Source organism: Zingiber officinale, chromosome 6A (assembly GCF_018446385.1).
Source record: "Zingiber officinale cultivar Zhangliang chromosome 6A, Zo_v1.1, whole genome shotgun sequence".
NCBI lineage: Eukaryota > Viridiplantae > Streptophyta > Magnoliopsida > Zingiberales > Zingiberaceae > Zingiber > Zingiber officinale.
In genome coordinates, this window is record NC_055997.1 from 56,095,197 (window position 1) to 56,119,242 (window position 24,046).

The following is a 24,046-nucleotide window of genomic DNA, read 5'->3' on the forward strand; positions in this document are numbered from 1 at the left end:
TGATGCCAGATTCCAGACCGATCAGGATGATTAAAGATCACAGTCGAGGTTCGTGTTTTGCTTGAATGGTAGTGCTATGAGCTGGCAGTGATCACAACAGTTCTACAACGTTTCCATCTCATTCGAGAGATTATCGATAGAGGAGATGTGAAGATTTGCAGAGTACCTACAGAGGCTAACATCACAGATCCCTTGACCAAGGCTTTGGTACAGAGAAAGCATGATGGTCACACTAGGTCATTAGGCCTTAAAGCCTATACTGATTGACACTAGTGCTAGTGGGAGATTGTTAGTTAGAGCCCTAGAGCCAATAATTTGATGATTGTAAGGACTCATGTATATCATATTCTTGTATATATATTAAGGCATTTGGTTTTGGTTATTATGCTTATTTGTATTAGTGTCAGATAATATAAGTATAGTAACGTCCTTGAGTAGAAGATTCTTACCTATATCAATCGATTGGTTGAATCGATAGTGAGATGATATAGGGAACACTACTCTAAATCATTCCTAGTCGAGTATTAACATTCAGGGACAATGTTAATACAATAAGACTAGCATGTAGGTCAGCTCGATGACTTGATCTCACAAGTCATGGATATAGAGATATCAAGCTGACACATGGGTATGCATTAGAGAATGTATACTGAATGACCCGCCATGAGAAAGTATCATGGATCGTTATATGAGTGTCATATACTTTCTCATGTGGCTATTAGTATGACTATTAGTCCTTAAACCTGAAGTCACCATGGATCTCTACATAAGGAGTTATGTACTTTGGTTTCGTCAAACGTCACCCGTAACTGGGTGGACTATAAAGGCGATTACTGGGTATATAACAAATTATGTAGAGGGATGTGAGTGATGTAGATGGGATCTATCCCTCCCATATGACGGGAGCGACATCGGTATTCTTGATAGAGTGAGACCACGAAGTGCATGGCCATGCCCAAATGAGTCAATATGGGATATTGAGCTCATTTGATTTAGTGTGTCTACTTGGAGTTCAAGATTTAGATTGATTAGAGGATGACACGGTCTATGCCTCATATTGATCAATCTAGATGTCTAGGATAGAAGGACATTGTCACATATTGTGAGGAGTCACAATTAGTAGTCACAAGGTGATGTTGGATCTCGACATTTCTTGTAACTTGGGTAGTAATGATGTGTTGCTAGATACCGCTCATTACTTATGCTCCTAAATGGGTTTAGGGCATTGCCAACGCTACAAAAACCTATAGGGTCACACACTTAGGACATTTAGATGGAGATTTGGTTCATATGATGAACCAAGAGGATTAGATTCATTTGATGAATCAAATTGGATTAAGAGTAATCCAAATTGGGCTAATTGAGTTAGACTCAAGTTGATTCATGTATTTAATGAGTCTAATTTAGATTATGACTCATTAGATCAATTTAATTTAATGAATTAGATTCATTATATTAAGTTGGCTTGAATCAAATGGTTAGATTAGATCAACCATGAGAGAGATTGAGTCAAGTTTGACTTGACTAGAGAGGAAGAGGAAGAGTCAAGTTTGACTTGACTCTTTGCCACATCATGAGTGAGGTGACAAGATGTGGACCAATAGTGTTGTTCCACATCATCTTGTTTTGTCACTTCATGGAGGTTACAAGCCTTCATTGCATTTAATGTGGGTTGGCCACATTAAATGAGTGGAGGTTACTCATTTGCCACATCATTGTGAGGTGGCAAGATGTGGACCAATAGTGTTGTTCCACATCTTCATGATGTGCCACATCATAGGAGTTACACAACACCTCTTAATGGCTTCACATTAATTGTGATTAATGTGGAATGGGAGTTACACTCCATGGAGTGGCCGGCCACACAAAAGTAGTGAATGAAATTTGATTTTCATTCAAGGGCATTACTTCTTCTTCTTCCTCAAGAGAGCTCTCTCCCTTTCCTCCTCTTGTCGTGACCACACAAGGTGCTAGCACACCTTTTTTGTGTGAGGTTTCTCCACCTACGTGTCCGTGTGGATACTTCTAGAGGACCGGCGCTTGACGGTCTTGAGATCCGGCAACTCCTTGGAAGAGCGGGAACGCGAAAGGGCACGCAACAAGGGTAAAGTTCTCAACACATAGATCTAGGAGTAGATCTAAAGATTTTGAAACTCGTATTTGTATTTCGTTCGGTTTTCCTTGCACTGATCTATGACTTTGGGTGATTCGGGGTTTCCGCGACGCGAAAAGTGGTTTTCGCGGCCCGAAAAACCCAACAAGCGCAACAATCCTACAATTGGTATCAGAGCGGGGCCACTTTGAATCTGTGAAACCACCGTTCGAGCAATTTTTCATGGTATTATTTTTGAATTTTTCAGAGTCGATCGGAATCGATGATATCAATCTTCCGAACAGATTCTTTTTGCAATCGAGTTTTTTCCTTGAAGTTGGTGCAACACCACTTGAGTTCTTTAGTTTTCTTTTTATCATGCACTACTAATCTAAGACCAAGTCTTGGAACATTTTTCATTTTTTTTTGTGTGCGAGAACTTCTTCTAATGGCCCACTAAGAAGGCTACAACACCACTCATTCACCTTTTTTTTCTCCGGTGAAGACTTCAGTTACTGGAAAAGTCAGATAAAGTACCACTTGAATATGTAAGTTGAAATATGGATAATCATCTAAATGGGCTTCGCACTACCACTCGACGAAACTAGCTAGAAAATTGGTGGCATGCAATAACTGGGACCCGCACCTAATGAAGAAGATCGACGCCAATGCTAAAACTACTCAGACCCTACAGTGTAGCCTGACCAAAGAAGAGCTGAACTGAGTTAGTCCATTTTCAAGTGCAAAGGACTTATGAGAGAAGTTAATTGAACTGCACGAGGGAACTTCTGACACAAAGGTAAGTAAAGGCGATTTAATTTTAAATAAATTATATAACATAAAAATATAGGAAGGAGAGTCAGTAAGTCAGTTCTACGCCAAAATCCAAGATCTTCTCTGTAAGAAACTAGGGCGCTAAATATGTGAAAGCACAGCAGAAAACATCTAGATCCTTTCAGAAGATCCATGTGAAAGGAAACCATATACTAAGTTTCTACATGATGTAGGGAGTTATACCTTTGATGTGTGCACACGAACTCCAGAGAGCTTGGATCTCAGCACGATCACACGTTCGTGCCTCTAATGGTATCCACACGAACAAGTTTCTTGTTTGTCTCACAAACTCACAAAGTGGAGAAAGAAATAACCTTTCGTTGTGCTAGCAACCACAAGGTTGAGTTTCTACCAGGAGGAGGAAGGTGGAAGAAGAAGACTAAAAGTTTTTATCTAATGAAAATATGATCCATAAATCATATTTATATCCATCTCATGTATACCAAAGGGTGTTTCCTTTTGGTCTTCCCATCCAATGGTTCAAAATTGATCATTCAATGCAATGATTCAAAATTGACCATTCATCTTCCTAGTTGAATTCAAGTTCACCCAATAAGTCTAACTCATTGAACTGTCAACCAATGAGTCTAACTTATTGAACCATATCAATCCAAATTGACTCTTTGAATATCAATCCAAATTGGCTCCATGAATCTAATTCAAATTAGACTCAATTCAATAATTGGATTCAATTGAGTCTAACTCAATGAGTCTAATTTGAATTAGATTTAATCCAATGATCCATCATATGAACCCACCTCCAAATCAACTTTTTCTTTGTGTGTGACCCAATAGGTTCTCGTAACATTGGCAATGTATCCAAATCAATATTTAGATACATAATCAATGAGTGACATCTAACAAGGCATCATTGCTACCCAAGTGATGAGAATGTCGAGATCAGACTTAACCTTTCCATGGCTATTATCTTGTATGACTTGGTCTTTCTATCCTTGATATCTAGATTGATCAATGAGGAATAGATCATGTCATTCTCTTATCAATCTTTGTGTTTCTTGATCTCTAAGTAGACACACTAAAATAAATAAGCTCAATATTACATATTAACCCATTTGAGCATGGTCATGCATTCTTGTATCCTACTAATCAAGGGACCCACAGATATGACTTCCGTCATATGAAAGCGATAGATCTCATCTACATCACTCACATCCCTCCGCATAAGTAAAAATGGAGTCCAGCCGTGCCCCGAGGCACGACCATGTCTCCTCACTGGAGAGCAAGCAAACCACAATTGTGCCAAAAGACACAACCGTGCCTCCATCAGAAATCATTCCAATGTAGGTCATGTGGTTTCACACGACCATATCCCCCGTCCAAAGCCCGGTCGAGGTCAGGCCACGTGGTTTCACACAACCATACTCTTCCTCCAGAGCCGATTCACAGTGTGGTCATGCCAAAAGGCATGACCATGACACGACCCGTGTCTGGGGCCATGCCCTGCCCTATAAAAGGGGTGTTCTTCCCCTTTTTATGGGGAGGAAGGTGATAGGACCTTTGCGTATGGCTAGAGGGGGGGGGGGTGAATAGCCTTTCTTCAATTTTTTACCTATAACTTGTTAGCGAAAGAAAATAGAGAGAAATGAAAGACAAGAAAAACAAGAAAACAATGCTAACTCCTTGGTTTACTTGGTCTCCACCTCCTTGAGGTGACTAATCCAAGGCACACACCCACACGATCAAGCTCCAATATGAACTTCTCCTTCTCGTTATCACAAACGAAGGTGGATAAACCTTTACAAGGTTGTCTCTTCCTCTTACAAGATGAGATCTAGGCTTAGGACGAAGAGACTCAAAATCTTTTGCTTGGAAATAACTTAGAGAGCTTTATCTTTTCTTAGCAAAATAAGTATTCAAGAGTTATTTTTGCTACAGCGCATCTCCCCTTTTTATTTGTCTTCAAAAGTAGCCATTTCTCAATTGATCATCGTCGTCAATCGATTGAGAACATCTCCAATTGATTCAAATATAGCCGTTGAGCGTCGTCACGATCGATTGGGTCAATACTGGATCGATTCAGCCGCATATTTCATAGGTACAGAAGTGGATTCAATCGATCAGCCGATCGATTAGTTACCTCCAATCGATCGGCTGATCGATTCAAAATCGCACTACTCCTTCGTGCAGAAACCTTGTGAATCGATCGACCGATCGATTGGTTATCTCCAATTGATCGGTTGATCGATCCAAGTTCGCACTGAGTTCTTGCGTAGAAAGCATGTGGATCGATTGACCGATCGATTGGATTCCTCCAATCGATCGACAAATCAATCCAATTTCCTTCTGTGCTCTTGCGTAGAGGCTATCAATCGATCGGCTGATCAATTCAGCAGTATTCTATTCCATAGTTATGTGCCTCAATCGATTTACCAATCGATGGCTCGCTGGTTTCCCAACTAATACCTCGTGCCAGATGAACACATCCCTAGACTTTCTTGCTAAGACTCCGGTCCTCGACCTTCTTGGACTTCTCTTGTCTCACACCCGGTCTTCTGACCTGCAAGGACTTTTCCAGCCAAGACTCCGGTACTCGACCATCTTGGACTTCTTCCTGCAAAACTTGCAGCACACGTTAGATCCAAACGTATTAACCTACACTTAAATAGTTGTCAATACATTGAAAACATCCAGGGCATGATTGCACCAACAATCTCTCCCTTTTTTCGATGTTTGACAATCTATTTGAGTTTAGGCTAATTTCCAACACACCATAATAATAAGATGATAAGCAGTAAATAGCAATAGGCATGAGCTAACAGTAAATGACAATATTGTTATTAACTACGCATAAAATTCATCTTACCTGATCATAAGCAATAATAGCAAATTCATATATATGACTAAGCATGAATCTCCTTCCTAATTAAGCATAAACATCAACTTACTTCTCCCCCTTTGTCAAATATCAAAACAAAAACTCCCCCTTAATTGGTGCACTAAACAAACATGATAAACCCGAGGGGTACTCCCCCTAAATCACACAAATATCAACATAAGATAACAATCTGGAATCGAAAAATGAAAGATAATAGAGAGAAGCAGTATATCATACATCCAAAATAAAGTGAAGTTCACAAGACGACTTCACAACAAACATCCATATAACGTACAAGATCACATGTCATAGAGATACAAAGAACTCAAAAGTATCATCTCCCAGAGGAGTAGGAACAGGATCAGAAATGTCGATAGGATCAGAAGGAGGGGCAGATGTAGTAGCAGGAGCAGGAGCAGGAGCATTAGTAGACGCAATAGGAGGAACAGACGAAGACGGGTGACTCATCACCCAAGAGCTCACCAAACCCACCAGAGTATCCAGAGTCGCCTGCATCGTGTCAACCGTGGTGGTCAAGGTAGCCATCTCTATATGCAGTTCCTCAAGACGGGTATCCATAGACTCCTCGAATGTCAGAGAATCAGGCTCCGTAATATCCTCCTCGGCATCAGCCGTCGCAGGAACTAGTGCTTGTGCGGCTCCCCTTTGGCGAGCCCTGGGACCCTCACCAAGAGCACGCCCATCGCGCCATCGGACTCCCATTGGACCAACCACTAATCCCGTCTTCGTGAAAGAGCATGAAGAAATTCGAGAGTAGGCAACGGTCATGGGCTCCAGCCGCCCCCGAGAGACATCTATCTTCATGAACTCCAGCCAGTCAGTGATGAGATGACTGAAAGGCATGTGAATCATCTACTGCACCGGCTGAGTAAAATGAATGATGTAATGAAATATGTTCAAAGCAATGTTGATGTCAAGGGAATGTCGTATGGCATATAATGCAAACATGTGAGAGGGTCGAAGAGCGGCTAAGGCACGTGAGCAATGGGAAATAGACAGTTAATGACCACTTTGAACAGGGCGGCGTTCTCAACCGATAACTCAAGAGAAGAGAAAGAAGTGATCTATGCATTTGGCCCGTCCGGACGAGGATGTCCAAAAACGGTCTGATGCATAGATACAATGCTAATATTCTTAAAGGGTGGAGGTAACTCATTAGGAAGTGTGGGATAGAAAACAAAATCATTTTCGGATGGTAGACACCCTAGAAAGGCCTGAAGGATCGCATAGGAAAAGTCCAAACTTCGCTTCGCAATGTGAGTGTGATAGTGGACACCATCAGAAGTGTGCAAGTTGTTATAGAATTCAGATACAAGGCTTACATTTATACTCCTCTCACAAGAGAAAATTGACTCAAGTTTATAGTGCTTAAAGAGGGAATAGATATCAAAGCAAGAGTCCTTGTAGAATTGAAGATCAACAGACCTAGGGGTTATAAGTTTGAAGGTATGTTTGCTAAACGCTTGCTGCATAGCAGCATTAGGAAATCACTGATCAGTAGGAGGGAGAGGACGAGGTGGTGGCAGAGAGGAACCCTCACCCGACTCACGGACCTTTTGTTTCTTCCTAAGGGTAACCAATGAAAAAGGAACAAGCAATGGCACGAGAATTTGCATTGCAACAGAAAATGCAAGAAAGAAAATGCAGAAAATGCAAGGACAAGGCAGACAATGCAATGCATGAGTGAAATACAATGCAACACACAAAAACACACAAGACACATGTAGATTAGCAATCCAAGTATAGGAGCAAGAGTCAAAGAAAAAATGAGAAAAGAGGGAAGAAATTACTTAGGGTTCGGAGTCCTCATCGTGTGTGAGACGCAGAGATGAGGAAGAAGGAGCGGCCCCAGTCGTCGAGAGAGGAGGAGCGGAAGTGGGAGAGAGACGGAAGAACGCCCTTCGTCGGAGAGGACCGTCAGAGAGGATGACCGATGCAGGCGGGAGATTCACCGGGAGAATCACCCAGGCTAGGGCACGGATCGAGTCGAAAGGAAAATGAGAGAAAGTGAGGGTGGACTTAGGTCAACAGTGATTTAAGTTGGATTTTAGATACCCAATCGATTAGGAGCAAGTGAATCGATCGGTCGATCGATTCACGAAGTCTCTGTGCAAAATCAGGAACACATCTTAATCGATCCATCGATCGATTCAAACACGCTGAATCGATCCATTGATCGATTCAGATGGCCTCTGTGAAAATTAAAAATGCATCTCAATCGATCCACCGATTGATTGAAACGCGCTGAATCGATTCATTGATCGATTCAAGTGCCCTCTATGGTGAAATGCGAGCTTCCCAATCGATTGACCGATCGATTGGGAATTCTGATATTACTGCATTTCTGAACACTTTCAGATCCAAATTTTGGAAATTCACAAATAATTGTACACTACTCTAAAAATCATGAAATTTCGTGTAGACACTATATATGTCTTATATTATCAAGGAAAAATTAAATTTGACAAAGAGGGACTCGTATTAGCAAAGATTTACACAAAATTGAAAGTTGTCGAAAACTTCAATATTTTGGTAAGTTCGTATCTAATTATTCAATGATAACTCCCATCCAAAGACAAACTTCAACAAGGGTCGCAAAAATAAGGTTTATATGTATTTTAAATTAAAATTTCCAATCATAGTCGTAGGGCTAAGTGCACATGATGTGTACACTTGCTCTCCCTATAATTGACCCAAAGTAATGTAGGATTAATGTTAATAGATGTCATATTGGCTCAAAGTAATGTGTCATGACTAACATGTTGAACCAAAAGCATTATCCTAATCATCTCATATAATGTCTAATTGAAGAAATACACAAGCAAGGCTTCTTAGGTCTAATGTGAGATGTAATGAGATACATTCTTAATGTGATATGGGATCATGTAATGCTATACTCACTATTCTACAAAACACATACCAAGTTCTCTCCTAAGTGAGGTAAATTCCACCTCGAGTAGTGGTTTGGTAAATATGTCGGCAAGATTTGACTTAGAATCAACATAATTTAGTATAATGTCTCCTCTTGTCACATGATCCCTAATGAAGTGATGTTTCACTTCTATGTGCTTTGTCCTAGAGTTATGCACCGGATTTTTGGTTAAGTTAATGGTGTTAACATTATCACACAATACCTTAACTTTTGAATAGTGAAGCTCATAATCTTCTAAAGTATGCATCATCCAAAGTAATTGAGCTACACAACTACTCATAGCTACATATTCGGCGTCGGTGGTAGACAAAGCGACACAAGGTTATTTTCGACTACTCCAACTTACTAGGGAGGATCTAAGAAATTGACATCCACCACTAGTACTTTTCTTATCTAATTTGTAACCCGCATAATCGGAATCGGAGTATCCAATCAAATCAAAATTTTGAGTCCTAGGGTACCAAAGACCTACATTAAGGGTACTCTTGATGTATCTCAAAATTCTCTTTACCGCCACTAAATGAGATTCCTTGGCACATGATTGGTATCTTGCACACATACCTACCGCAAAGACTATATCCGGTCTACTAGTGGTTAGGTATAACAAATTACCAATCATACTTCTATATTGCTTTGGGTCTACTGATTTTCCTTCTTGATCACTATCTATTTTGGTATTAGTTCCCATAGGAGTAGATATTACCTTAGCATTTTCCAAACCAAATTTCTTGATAAATTCCTTAGCAAATTTTGTTTAATAGGCATAAGTTCCTTCATTGGTTTGTTTGACTTGCAATCCTAAGAAGAAACTTAGCTCTCCAACTATACTCATCTCAAACTCACTTTTCATATGTTTAATGAAGTCTTGAAGAAGTTCATTATTTGTTGAACCAAAAATGATGTCATCAACATAAACTTGTGCAACAAAAATGTCTCCATCCTTAGACTTTAAAAATAGGGTTGGGTCAATTGTTCCTCTTCTAAAGTCTTTGGAGATTAAGAAGGATGAGAGTCTTTCATACCAAGCCCGGGGAGCTTGTTTTAACCCATATAAGGCTTTCTTAAGTTTATAAACATGATTTGGGTAATCAATGGCTTCAAATCTGGGTGGTTGTTCCACATACACTTCCTCCTTAATAAACCCATTTAGGAATGCCGATTTCACATCCATTTGATAAAGTTTAAAACCCATATAAACGGCATATCCTAATAAGATCTGAATGGACTCTAATCGAGCAACCAGAGTATAGGTTTCATCATAGTCAAGTCCTTCAACTTGATTAAAGCCCCTAGCCACTAATCTAGCTTTATTTCTAGTGACTTTACCTTGATCATCCAATTTGTTTCTAAAAACCCATTTTGTTGTAATAATTGTATTATCATTGGGTCTTGGAACTAATTTCCATACGTCACTTCTCTCAAATTGGTTTAACTCTTCTTGCATTGCTAGAATCCAATCTGTATCAACTAAAGCTTCATCAATTGATTTCGATTCAAATTGTGATATTAGAGCGATTTGACTAGTATGATCTCTAAAGTAGGATCTAGTCCTTACCCCTTGGGCCACATCTCCAACTATTTGATCAATAGGATGATCTTGATGATGCCTTACGATCCTCAAGGTTATGGAATCATCATTTTTAGGAGGATTATTGTCTACATTGTTTCTTTCATCATCTGAACCATCTCTTCCTCCACCTTGATCCATACCCCCTAAGTGTAGATTTTGTATTTCTTGAGTATTGGCTTGATTTTGTTCAATTATATCCTTATCAATAGATGATTTCCTAGGGTAATTACTAGTGGACTCATCAAACTCAACATTGGATGATTCCTCAACCGTTTGAGTCCTTTTGTTATATACTCTATATCCTCTACTCACTACAACAAAAATGGCTTTTCGCAGCACGCAAATTCACTTTTTGTAGCGCGCATTGCGCGCTGCACAGTTAAAAGCTGTTGAAAGTCATAAATTATTCGCGGCGTGCTTTTGCGCATTGCGAATAGTATTTTCCGCAGCGCGCAAAGCACGCCGCGGATACTATTATCCGCGGCGTGCTTTGCGAGCTGCGGATAGTATTTTTCGCAGCGCGCAACGCACGCCACGGATACTATTATCCGCGGCATGCTTTGCGCACTGCGGATAGTATTTTCCGCAGCGCGCAAAGCACGCCGCAGATAATAGTATCCGCGGCATGCGTTGCGCGCTGCGAAAAATACTATCGACAGCGCGCAAACGTATGCGGTTAATGGTCTTAACTATATTAAAAAAAATTGACAAAAATAATAAATTAAAATTTTACAACAAATTTAGTGCAAATCAAATCCATACAGAATTAATAAAAGTCATAGCTTTTCATTATACCACAAAAACTCAAAACATCTAAACAATATATGAAATCTCTAACAAACTAGCAATTACATAACAACAATTCAACTTACAATCCAAACAAATTAGTATAATATATATTAATCACACAATACTATAAATTTAGATAACCATGCGACCGTGCTTCCTATTGCATCATCGAGAAACTGCATTTCATCATTTGGTCGAATTAGGTCCACCTGAAATTGAACACATGTACCAACTCACAAGTAAAAAACAGCTTGAACACATGTACAAGGAGGTACAGAAAAAACATTTTAGGCTGTATAAATAGAGATCTTAAGTATAAATTCTTATGAAAAATAAGATCAGTGAAATAAAATACTAAAGGAATCTAAAATGAGTGGACATGCTTACTATTGTCTCTCCAACAGCTTGAGTACTAGGCTCCTCATTTTTTTTCTTGTGACCTTCAATCCAAACTTGTAATCTTGTAATTTTTGTATTTACCGGACTTGTCTTTTCCTTAAATATAGAAATATATACAAAATCATTACAACACAATTCAAAAGATACATATATCATTACTTATTACTTAAATTATAAAAAATTAAAAATAATTACCATAATGTGAGTCAAACGAGCATAACCTACCTGAATGAAGAAGTCTAAAATCCTGTTAAGGCACTACCACAACAAATCTACTGATATTTTGAGCTGGAAAATCCAAATTGGATACGCTTCAGCTGTTACCGATAAGAATTAAATCCACGTAATTATTTAACAAAGAACATACAAGAAACTAAGACGGGAAAGTGAAACTGTTCGACCAGAAGGAACAACAATTACATAATATCTTTCCAATCTTGTAGCAACAAATCAAACTCAGAAAAGCAAGTAGCATGGAAGTTCCATCTCAGATATGCTCGTTGAGAAGAACTACCTTAGCACAAATCATGGAGCTTTCTAGATATGTAGCAAGCTAACAGAGACCAAGCCAACACTCAGACGCCATCACAATGCAAGACCAAACACTACTGTGCGGAAAAGAATTAGTGCTATCAATTCAATAGTACATTAAAGACATGAATCTAGTGGCAGACTTATATATAACATGCAATACCTCTTTGTTCAAAACACAATTTGAAGATTATCTAGGTCTATGTATGTCATCTTAGGGTCCTCTGCCATTTTAGTATCAAATAGAGGAGTAGCCAGCTTGGGAGGGTTCTAAACAAAGGTGAATCACTCATTAAGACAAAAAAATCTCCAAAACAATCAAACATGCAAGTTAACTTTTTGATTACCAAGAAAGAAAATCACATATAAAAAATTGATTCCTACATCATTATATTTTAAACAAATAAATATCATATATTATTCACACAAGTTTTACAAAACTTGTAATTACAAAACTTGAAAAAACCTATCATTATATTTTAATAGGTAGAGGTAACTGACAAAGTTTTTCCTTGGTATTATGTCCTTCCATCATGTAATTGCCACAAAGTTAATTTTTTTTTATGGATAACAGTATATAAATATGATCATTCTTTGGCCTGTGCCAAACAGATTTGCTATTGTTATAAGAGAGATAGTTCAATAAACTAGATTGCAAATGAATCATAGAGATTGCAGGAACCTAAGTTGAAAGAAAACGTTTAATATGTCATCAAGATAATATACATACTAAACCTAGAACTCTATCATAGAACAAAACAAAAAAGATATTAAAAAAAAAAAAGAAGAAAATAAAGTATGGAAAACCTAGAACTCTATCATAGAACTCCTATCCTAATTGTTAGAAAGAGAGATAGAAACATGGGAGAATTAGGATATACACAAACCTAAGAGGAGATGAACTCTTATCCATTAGATTAATTCTAAACTAAATAAATCTACACACAATCAACAACTAATTACAACATGTATCAACTAATGATATACCAATCATACTAACTGATCTAGTAATCCAATTAACCCTAATTCCTACACCTTACCTCAAATCAAAGCTACTGTTGATGCTGGAACAAGTAGAGCAGAACCAAGAACACCTACAGTACACAGAACCTCACCTCACAGTCATGCTTGTTGATCCACAGCACTCAACCTCATTGGAATCAATCGGATCACAACAGGAGGTCAAGCAGGGAGATCACTGATCAATTAACCATCCTTCTAGCCTCTTCCCGGCAGCTCAAGAACAACTCCCTGATACCAACATCTCCAAATATGTAACCTAATTCAACCGAAAAGAAGAAGAGGATCGGTAACAGAGAAGAAGACCTAAGCTTACCTCAATCGGTTGTCTCCAGAAGGTATCGCCCAATCCGATCCACTTTGAGGAGCCACGGATCATTATGTGAACAGCTCAAGAAGGAGGAAACGAAGGGTCAATCGGTCGGAAACAACCAAAACCAAGCCCTCCACCGTGCCCTAGCCACCTAGCCATCGTCGCTCACGCGTAAGAACCGGCCGAGGAAGGGATCGCTCCATCGGAAGAGCTTGGACAGCGTCAGCACCTTCAAGAATCCGGCGACCGTCCTCAGGCGATGCGAAGAGGCCCAGATCGTCGGAAAGCAGTTGCCCTCTATCGGCGTCGGGTGCGTCGGATCTTCCGCGTGAGAGAAGAGAGAGATCGGACTGAGAAGGAGAAGGGCTTCGGCTGGATCTGAGCTTAAGGGTCGATGCCGGCAGAGAAAAGATCGCCGGAGCTGAAGCCTTGCTCCGTCGGCGTCGATCGTCCGTGAGAGAGAACAGAGAAGAGAGGGAAGTCGGGTCGCGAGGGGTTGGGGAAGAAAGGTTCGGCGTTTGGGAAAGAAAATAAGGAAAAAGGATTATATAAATAAAATATTTCCTCACTTAAATGGGTATCCCAAACAGGTTTTATCCGCGCAGTCAATTTGTCCCCTTAAAACCCGTCGTACGAGCTCCGAAAAATTTTTAGAAAATTTTTAAAAATTCCGGAAAAATTTTATAAGGCTATTTCCCAAATAACCTTATTATTTAAATTTTCTGATATCTTACAGCGTGCAGCGTGAGAAGTTTTTCGGCGCCGTAGGGAAAAGTGCGGAGGGTGTGACAAGTGCGGACGAGGGTTTGGATTTTTGCTAAGGCTAATTATTAATTGATTAAACTAATTATTAATGGATTAATAATGACATTTATTAGAAATGTCAAGATAAAGGATCTAACATGATATTTTATTTTATTTTTGTATTATTTTTAAATAAATGTCATTATAAGGTATTTATTATGACACTTAGAAATAAGTGTCATTAAGATAATATCACAATAGATCAATTTTCCTGTAGTGGGAGAGGAAGCCGCGATGACTTCGACGGCTTTGATCCGGTTTATGTTTTTAACCTAGCATTTTTTTTATTTTAATTGTGTTTTTTTACTTATTACATTTTTATTTAATTACTTACTTTAAGTTTTTCTTTACTTATTTTTTTTTAACCATGTTTATTATTGATGCTTTTGGGGTTGGATGTATTTTTTTTATTATTTACATATTTTTGTTTAATTTAATTTTTTTAAAGATAACTATCTTTTAAACTATAATTTAAAAAAAAATTAAAATTGGTCAAAACATGCTGGGTCAAAACACATTCATTTTAATCATGGTCGTAAATAATAATTTTTTATTATTATTATTTTTTAAACTAATGTTGCATGCCGTTAATAATTTTAAAAAGTATTCGCAGCATGCCTATTTTTGCATGCCGTTATTGTTATTAAATATTTATAGTATTAACGGCATACTTTTAATGTGCGCTGTTAATATCTAGACGTAATTTTTTTCCTTCTTTAAGTTTATACTATTAACAACGCGCATCAATATGCACGCCGTTAATAATACTATTAACGGCGTGCTTTTAATGTGCGATGTTAATAGCAAGCTGCGAAAAGCTATTTTTGTTGTAGTGACTAGTAGATGAGTATCCAACTAGAATTCTCTCATTGGACTTGGCCTCAAATTTACCTAAGTCATCTTTAGTATTAAGAATATAGACCTTATAGGCAAAGACTTTAAAATAGTGAATTGTAGGAATTGTACCATTTCATAGTTCAAAAGGTATTTTTTCTAAAAACTTATGAATCAAGACACGATTTTGAATGTAACAAGCGGTATTAACCGCTTTGGCCCACAAATAGCTCGGTAAGGAATATGCATTGAGCATGGTTCTAGCCGCCTCTTGTAAAGCTCGATTCTTCCTCTCCACTACACCATTTTGTTGAGGTGTTCTTGGACAAGAGAATTCATGCTTATAGTCATTTTCTAGACAAAACTTAGAAAAGTTCAAATTCTCGAACTCTCCACCATGATCACTCCTAATTCTATCAATTTTGAGGTTCTTTTCATTTTCTACCCTCTTGGTAAACCCTATAATTGTTTCTAAAGTTTCCCCCTTATGTTTCAAGAAATAAACCCAAGTATATCTAAAGTAATCATCTACTATCACCAAACAATATTTGTTACCTACCAAGGAAGGTGTTCTATGACAATCAAAAAGATTCAAATGCAATAATTCTAACGGTAATGAAGTGCTAGTTAAGATTTTATCTTTGTGTGATGACCTTGATTGCTTACCCTCTTGGCATGCATCGTACAATTTGTCCTTAATGTACTTGATCTTTGGTAGTCCCTTTACTAGCTCTATCTTGGTTACCTTGGCTATGTCCCTCATATTAATATGTCCAAGTCTTCTATGTCATAGTCACCCTTACTCTTCTTTTGATATCAAACACTTAATAGAGGGGTTAGAAGCATAAGAAAGATCAACATAATAAAGATTTGCCTTTCTAAATCCTTTTAACACAATATTTTCAAGATTTTTGTGCTTAACTAAACACTTATCGGGGTAAAACTCTACATTATATCTGGCATCACATAATTGGCTAACACTAAGTAAATTAAACCCCATATTTTTAACCAATAAGACATTATGAATGATAATTGTGGGTGGTACCTCAATTGTACCTTTACCTATAATCTTGAGCTTCCCACTATTTCCAAATGGTACCCTTCCTTTCTTTATATAATTTATTATGGAGAACTTGCTCACATCACCGGTCATATGTCTTCAGTAACCGCTATCCACAATCCACATACTCGCATCATTCTTCTCTTCTACCTAAACAACATAAAACACATAACTCTTTGGTACCCATGCACTTGATTCAGAAATATCATTCAAATATTTCTTAGGCACCCAAGCTTGTCTTACCTTTCCTTTAGGATCCTTCTTAACATTGTTTCTAAGTGCATCATTTCTAGTACCATTGATTAGAGACATGTATGCAACTTCCTTTTCCTTAGATCTATATCCTATTCCGGCTTTGTTGTAAACGGCTCTTTGGTCTCTAATGATCATATCTAAATATTTGGATCCATTTGTGAACTTCTCTAAACATGCTCTTAACTCAACCACGTCATTCTTCAATTTTTCATTTTCTTCCTTGAGCATGCTTGACTCACTAGATGAACATGTATCATTTTTAATGGACTTAAGCTTTCCCTTCAAGGTCTTCACCTTAGATTGTGATTTAACAAAAGTATTTTTGAGATGAGCAATAGTTTTATAAAGAAATTCTATTTTAGGAGATTCTTTTACCTTATCATCACTTGATGATGATTCATCACTTGACTCCTCTTCATTTGATGAATCCTCTTCACTTGACCCTTCCTCTTGACTTGACTCTTCTTTGTTATCTTCAAATGCCATAAATGCCATATGTCGAGTCACATGACATAATTCATCCTCATCCGATAAGTCAACGTTTGGTGTATTCCAAGTAGCTTGAGCCACCATGGCTTCCTTCTTCTTTTTCTCCTTCTTCTTCTCCTTTTCCTCTTTCTTCCTCAATTCCAGACAATTTGGCTTGATGTGTCATTTCTTGTTACATCCATAACAAATGACATTAGTGTTAAAACTTGAACTTTGACTACTTTTACCTTTTGAAGGTTGAAATATTTTCTTCACATCCTTTCTCGTGAATTTCCTTGATCTTCCCATCATCTTCTTGACATAATGTGCCACTTGCCGACATTTCATCATCACTATCCGATGATTCTTGCTCGAATTCGGATGATGAGGATTCCACCTTCTTTTCTTTCTTCTTTTTCTTTTCCTTCTTTTCTACAATAAGAGCCATACCTTTCTCTTTTGAAACCACATTAGCTTGTTCATGAAGTTCAAACTCACAAAACAATTCATCAAGCTTAACCAAGGAGAGATCTCTAGATACCTTATACGCATCAACCATTGATGCCCATAAAGTGGTTCTAGGAAAAGATTGAAGGACATACCTTACTAAATCCCAATTGTCAATTTTCTCACCTATTACATGGAGTCCATTTACTATCTCCTTGAATCTTTCATGCATTTGACTCACGGTTTCATTGGTCTTCATGGTGAAGGTTTGGAGTTGCCCCAACAAAAGATCTCTCTTGGCTCTCCTAGATTCGCTTGATCCCTCATTTAATTCAATGAGATTTTCCCAAAGTTCTTTGGCGGAGTTGAATGGTCCTACTTTGCTTAATTGCTCCTTTGAAAGTCCACATTGTAAGGTTGTTGTGGCTTTTGCATTTGCTTGGGCCTTCTTTGCCATCTCTTTTGTCCAATCCTTGGTTGGAAGGGGGGCTCCCGATTTGTCTTTTGATTTTTCAAATCCATCTACAACACTAAACCAATTTTCAATATCATTCATCAAATAATATTTCATCCTACCTTTCCAATATGCGAAATCATTGCCATCAAAGAAAGGTGGTCAAGGGTGCTATATCCCTCTTGAAACGCCATCTTGATGCTTCGGTTGACGATGAGTTCTTCCGATGCGAACCTAGCTCTGATACCAATTGATAGGACCTCGGCATATGGCTAGAGGGGGGGTGAATAGCCTTTCTTCGATTTTTTACCTACAACTTGTTAGCGAAAGCAAATAGAGAGAAATGAAAGACAAGAAAAACAAGAAAACAATGTTAACTCCTTGGTTTACTTGGTCTCCACCTCCTTGAAGTGACTAATCCTAGGCACACACCCACATGATCAAGCTCCAATATGAACTTCTCCTTCTCATTATCACAAACGAAGGTGGAGAAACCTTTACAAGGTTGCCTCTTCCTCTTACAAGATGAGATCTAAGCTTAAGAGGAAGAGACTCAAAATCTTTTGCTTGGAAATCACTTAGAGAGCTCTATCTTTTCTTAGCACAATAAGTAATCAAGAGTTATTTTTGCTACAGTACATCTCCCCTTTTTATTTGTCTTCAAAAGTAGTCGTTTCTCACGTGATCGTCGCCATCGATCGATTGAGCACATCTCCAATCAATTCAAATATAGCCGTTGAGCGTCGTCACGATCGATTGGGCCAATACTGGATCGATTCAGTCGCATATTTCATAGGTACAGAAGTGGATTCAATCGATCGACCGATCGATTTGTTACCTCCAATCGATCGGCTGATCGATTCAAAATCGCACTACTCCTTCGTGCAAAAACCTTGTGAATCGATCGACCGATTGATTAATATCTCCAATCGATCGGCTGATCTATTAAGGTTCGCACTGTGTTCTTGCGCAGAAAGCATGTGAATCGATTGACCGATCGATTGGATTCCTCCAATCGATCGACGGATCGATCCAAGTTCCTTCTGTCCTCTGGCGCAGAGACTATCAATCGATCGACCGATCGATTGGTTTCCTCCAATCGATCGGCTGATCGATTCAGCAGTATTCTGTTCCATAGTTATGTGCCTCAATCGATTTACCAATTGATTGCTTGCTGGTTTCCCAACTAATACCTCGTGCCAGATGAATGTATCCCTGGACTTTCTTGCCAAGACTCCGATCCTCGACCTTCTTGGACTTCTCTTGCCTCACACCCGGTCTTCTGACCTGCAAGGACTTTTCCTACCAAGACTCCGGTACTCAACCTTCTTGGACTTCTTCTTGCAAAACTTGCAGCACACGTTAGATCCAAACGTATTAAGCTTTTCACCATCTCCTTCATCTCCAGAAGATAGGATTGGATCCAAAGATCTCTCCTTAGCTTAGCTAAGCTTTTCTCCCTGTTCTTCATAAAGTGGGCTTTTAAGCTTACAATTTCTATGTCTGTGGATTCATCTCCTATTGTTATGGAGTAGATGTTATGTCACCGCAAGTGCACGGTAACGTCGTTAGTAATATAAAAGATTATCAATCCCATAAGGACTATTGATTAAGTACTAGTTAACTTTGCACGGTGAATTATCTAGACGATCGAAGGTTAATTAGAAAAGATAGAGTGAAGACAAGAGAGAATGTAAAGAGTAGAGAAAGAGGGAGAGTTGGATTTGGGAATGGATAGATACTAGGATTTCAGTTTTACTATGATGCTAGTTAATGTCCTTATACATTGTTCATCTACCTAACTTCATACTTACACTCATGTGGGAGTTCTAACTAAAGTTTGGTACTATCCTGTGAAGATCGCACCAGAGAGTTTACCCAAGTTTTACCACCATTAAGTAGAAGAGGTAATTTAGGAAGTCCGATTATAGGGAACATCCTTCTGTCACCAGGGCCCACGGTCTACGTTCCTAGATTACACAGATCACTTCGTAATGGTAGATTAATATAATTAAGTAGAAGAAGTAATTTAGGAAGTTCAATTATAGGGAACATCCTTCTCACACAAGGGCCCATGGTCCACATTCCTAGATTACACAAGCCACTTCCTAACATTAATTTGGAAGAACCCTTTAAACTCTAATTAGTTTTCCTAGTAGAGAGTCGATCTCCGTTTCAAGGAACTACCGTAGAAAGTAAGGGATACCTTCTGTCACAAGGTCCCATGATCTTACATTCCAAGGCTCTTCCTCTACATAGTGATGTAACCCTACATCTACATGGATTTACCTCACACATATTTCATCAAACGCATACAAGGTATAACACACATAGATGATGATATAAACACTTCATTGCATAGGAAAATATCCAAATACATAGTTCATACATTCACAATCACATCATAGCTACTTCCTACATCCTAGATCTAGAGATCTACTCCATAGCAAAGGAAATACAACCAAAGACAAAGAAAGAAGCAAACTACAACCCAATACAAAGAAGTAGAGAGAGGAGAGTGCTTATCCTTGAAGAGTGGCATCCTTTGAGGCGTTCCCTTGCTCTGGAGGTGGGCGGATCGACAAAGATGTGGTTTCTAGGGTTCCCCCAGGGGGAGAACCCTTCTCCAAGGAATGGGGATGAGCCCTAAGCTAAAGATGAGTGAAAAGAGGAGAAACCCCCCCCCCCCCCTTTTATAGAGCAGGGTATGGGCACCACATGGTCCGTGACACGATCGTGTGGATCCACATGACCTCATATATCTTGCTTTCGGCCAAGGTGACATGGTCGTGTGGCTCACATGGTCATGTTTTGATTTTTAACACTGGATGGCCTACACGGCCGCGTGGCTCACACAGCCTGGCTATACTTGCTCTCTGGAAAATGTTGCATGGCCGTGTGGGTCACACGACCTAGGCATACACGACCTGGGCATGCACGACCTCTGGAGAAATGGTACGACCTTGCTTGGCTTTGCCTCTAGTTTGTTGGTACGGCTGTGCCATTTGACACGACCGTGTGCTGCTTGACCATAGGGAGATTGGCACCGCTGTGTGGGTCACACAGCCGTAGCATGATTCACTTCAGGATGGCCACACGGTCGTGTAGCCTAGATGACCCAAGCTTGATTTCTTCCAAAGTTACTCTCGTGTGCATTTTTACTCCATTTTCGCTCTTATATGCATCCTGTCAATCAAAATATACAAAGAACAGATCTCCAAACAAAATATAATGGAAGTATGACATTATAATAAAATAAGGTGCAATAAGCATGCATTATATGCATGAAGTAGAAGTAGATGTGCATCAAAGTATGCATAAAAGTGTATATAATCTACGCACATCACACCCCCAGACTTAAACCTTTGCTTGTCCTCAAGCAAAACCTGAAATCTAGATTTATGTGCGTAGATGTCATATAATAATGAATCAATATAAATCTATCATATAGTTTCATTGATGAGCATGATATAAAAATTATTTGAGAGTGGCCTAAGTAGTTCTTTGTGCTCAGTGTAATAAGTGGCTTAACTTTTTCAAGTGGCAATCTCTAAGCTTAGTCAATTTTTCATTTAACCATGTTCCTGATACTTCTGACGATAGACACTTACCTGCTACACAAAAGGTTCGTTCCCCACAAAAATGCTATGCATCGTCTACACAAGGTCTCAAAGAAATACTCAGTATCAAGAGAAACATAACATTCATTTCCCCAGTAACCTAACTCGGTCTCAAAGGGATGAATTACTAGTTTTTACTCATGATAACTATTTTTTTATCCCTTATTATTTTTTTCTTCATTCTTTGAATGTTTGCAAAGTATCAAACTTGAACAAACCTTCATTTTTTTTTATTGATTTTTCCAAATATGCTTACATGATCCAAGTTTATCTAGTAACCAAAATATAGTTGAGAGGTCACCATAGAAACAAGAGTACTAGTCCGGTTCTATGAATCATGACTATTTTCAAAAATATCTAGCATCAAAGTCAAGCATAATGTGAAGATATCCTAAAATTAGGCCAACATTCAAATTCTTCTAGTAATTACAATGCTCACTTCATGATACTATAGATAGGAAAACATAGATCAATAGACATACTAGCATACCAAATCTCATAACATAAATATCTAGATGAAACGTGCTAGCATTTTACTGAGAGGAACAAACAACAATGACATGATGAGTGATGCAACTAGGAAAAATTTATTATGAAATAAGCAAAAACTAAACTAAACCAAATGCATCTAATGTATCCCCCCTAGACTTAAACTTTTCATTGTCTCAATTAAAACAAGAAATGATATATGGAGTAAGTTTTATGAAATTTAGAGAAGTTACCAAGTGGTGTGCTTGAAGATACTCCTCTATCCATGAATTTCACTCCTCCACAACATTAAATCCTACAAAAATAAGATAAACTAGAAAAATTAAGTAGAGGGCATGATTTATTATGAATAAAGAAACTAAAAAGAACTTGAAGGAAACTAAAACTAAAATGAAAACAAGATTGAACTTGGGTTTCCTCCCAAGAAGCGCTTGTTTAAGGTCATTAGCTCGACCCCTTATCCAGCTCGCTTAAATTGTGATCTTGCCGGAGTAAGAAACTTCTAGACTTTTCTTCCAATGGCCCAACTTATTATGAAGAGAGTTTCCATTATAAGAACAATGTAGTGTATCTCCGCTCTCTTCATCTTTGTCTCCTTAAGAATCCTTTCCGGCGGTCAGAGACGGTTCAGTGTGAGCTTCCAATTTTGGCCTCTTGAAAACCTGCACACTCATAGGAAAAACATACCTCCCATATACATATTAAATAAGTAAGAACCAAAATCATATCAAGTTTAGTTATACAGTTATAAGTAATGGAATCACATCCAACAAAATCAAACATAGGTACCTCTATGAAATTTTCTAAAAGATCACTAGAAATACTAACCTTGCATTGTTGAGATATACGTGAAAGTTCTAAACATGTGGATGTGACTTCTTCAAAATTAAGTACTGGTTCTGGCTCTAGCTCAAGTGGAAGTGCCTCTGAAAGTGGTGATTCTTGGGACTTTGCTTCCATTGCATAAGTCCCTACACATTTATCATCAACTAATTCCATTCTTACAAATTTCATTGTATCACTTGGTTGTGCAACTAAAGGAGGTGATCCTTGGGGCATTTCCTCCATAGTACATGTCCCTACATTTTTTTCCACCACATTGTCATCATAAGTAGTGAAGAGTCTACTAACATCAAAATTATCAATAGAAGGAACAACATTATTAGAAATTTGTTTCAATAACCATAGAGCTAGGATCCCCCGTTGCACCATTATCTCTTCAGAATCTTGTGTTGTGGTCTTCATCCGACTAGGAGTAGGAGTATTTGAGTTTTGGGAGTCCTCCTAGACAACTAGCTCATCTAATTGTGAAGGATGTGGTTTATCTAATGATGAATCATCCTGAAACTCTGACGAACTCTGATTTACTTGGGAAGTATGCTCAATATTTTATATGCAGTTATAGTCCAAATTTTGATGATCCATCCAAAATTGATTGTAATGTTGAGGTGGATCAGAGATCTGCTGCTGGGATAGTGACTGCTCACTCTGCTCTAGAATTAGCTGTGGTTGAAGGTTCTGAATTTGATAATATCCCCAATCATAGCCATAAGTATTAGGAACTTACTCATATGTATCTTGATGTTGAGGTTGAATCAAATACTGAAGTTCCAGAATAATAATAGTTTTTTGGAAAAAGTGGTAAATAGCAGCTGATGAGACATGCTTCCACACACTCCACAAAAGAACTCAAATTGATCATATTCTGAGTCATGATTTTTATTGATGGGAGATCTTCCACACACTCATAGTAAAGGAAAACTCGAGTTATCCGAACCCTAGAAACCCTTTTCTCCTTTGGTAGTGAGTCCAAGAACGCAAGGTAAGCGCTTCCTCACCTGCAGTAGAGTAGCTTCAGATTCGTGTTAGCTTCTTCTTCTTGATTCTCGAAGCATGTTTGTAAGGAGGATTCTTTTAGAATTTCTGCCATGAATCTCAAAAGAAGAAAGGGGATGAATTGTTTGGTTTGGGCATGTAAATCGAATCCTTCCACCTCTACAATTAGTATATCAGATTAGACATTTTTTTTAGTCTTGGTCTATATATGGCCTTTCGATTTTGGATTCGTGGTATCCTTCAGTTTTGAAACATGCTGTAAAGATTTGGGGATTTTGTGTTGCTGCCGTGAGTTTTTAAGAAGATGAGAAGGGATTGAACGGATTAAACATGTAGATTAGACTCCTCAGCTCTTATGATTTGCATCTCATATTTAGATTCTTAATTGTTACTGCCTTATTGTGCACAGTTGGCTCATGTTAAGCCTTGCAAATCTCGGTTT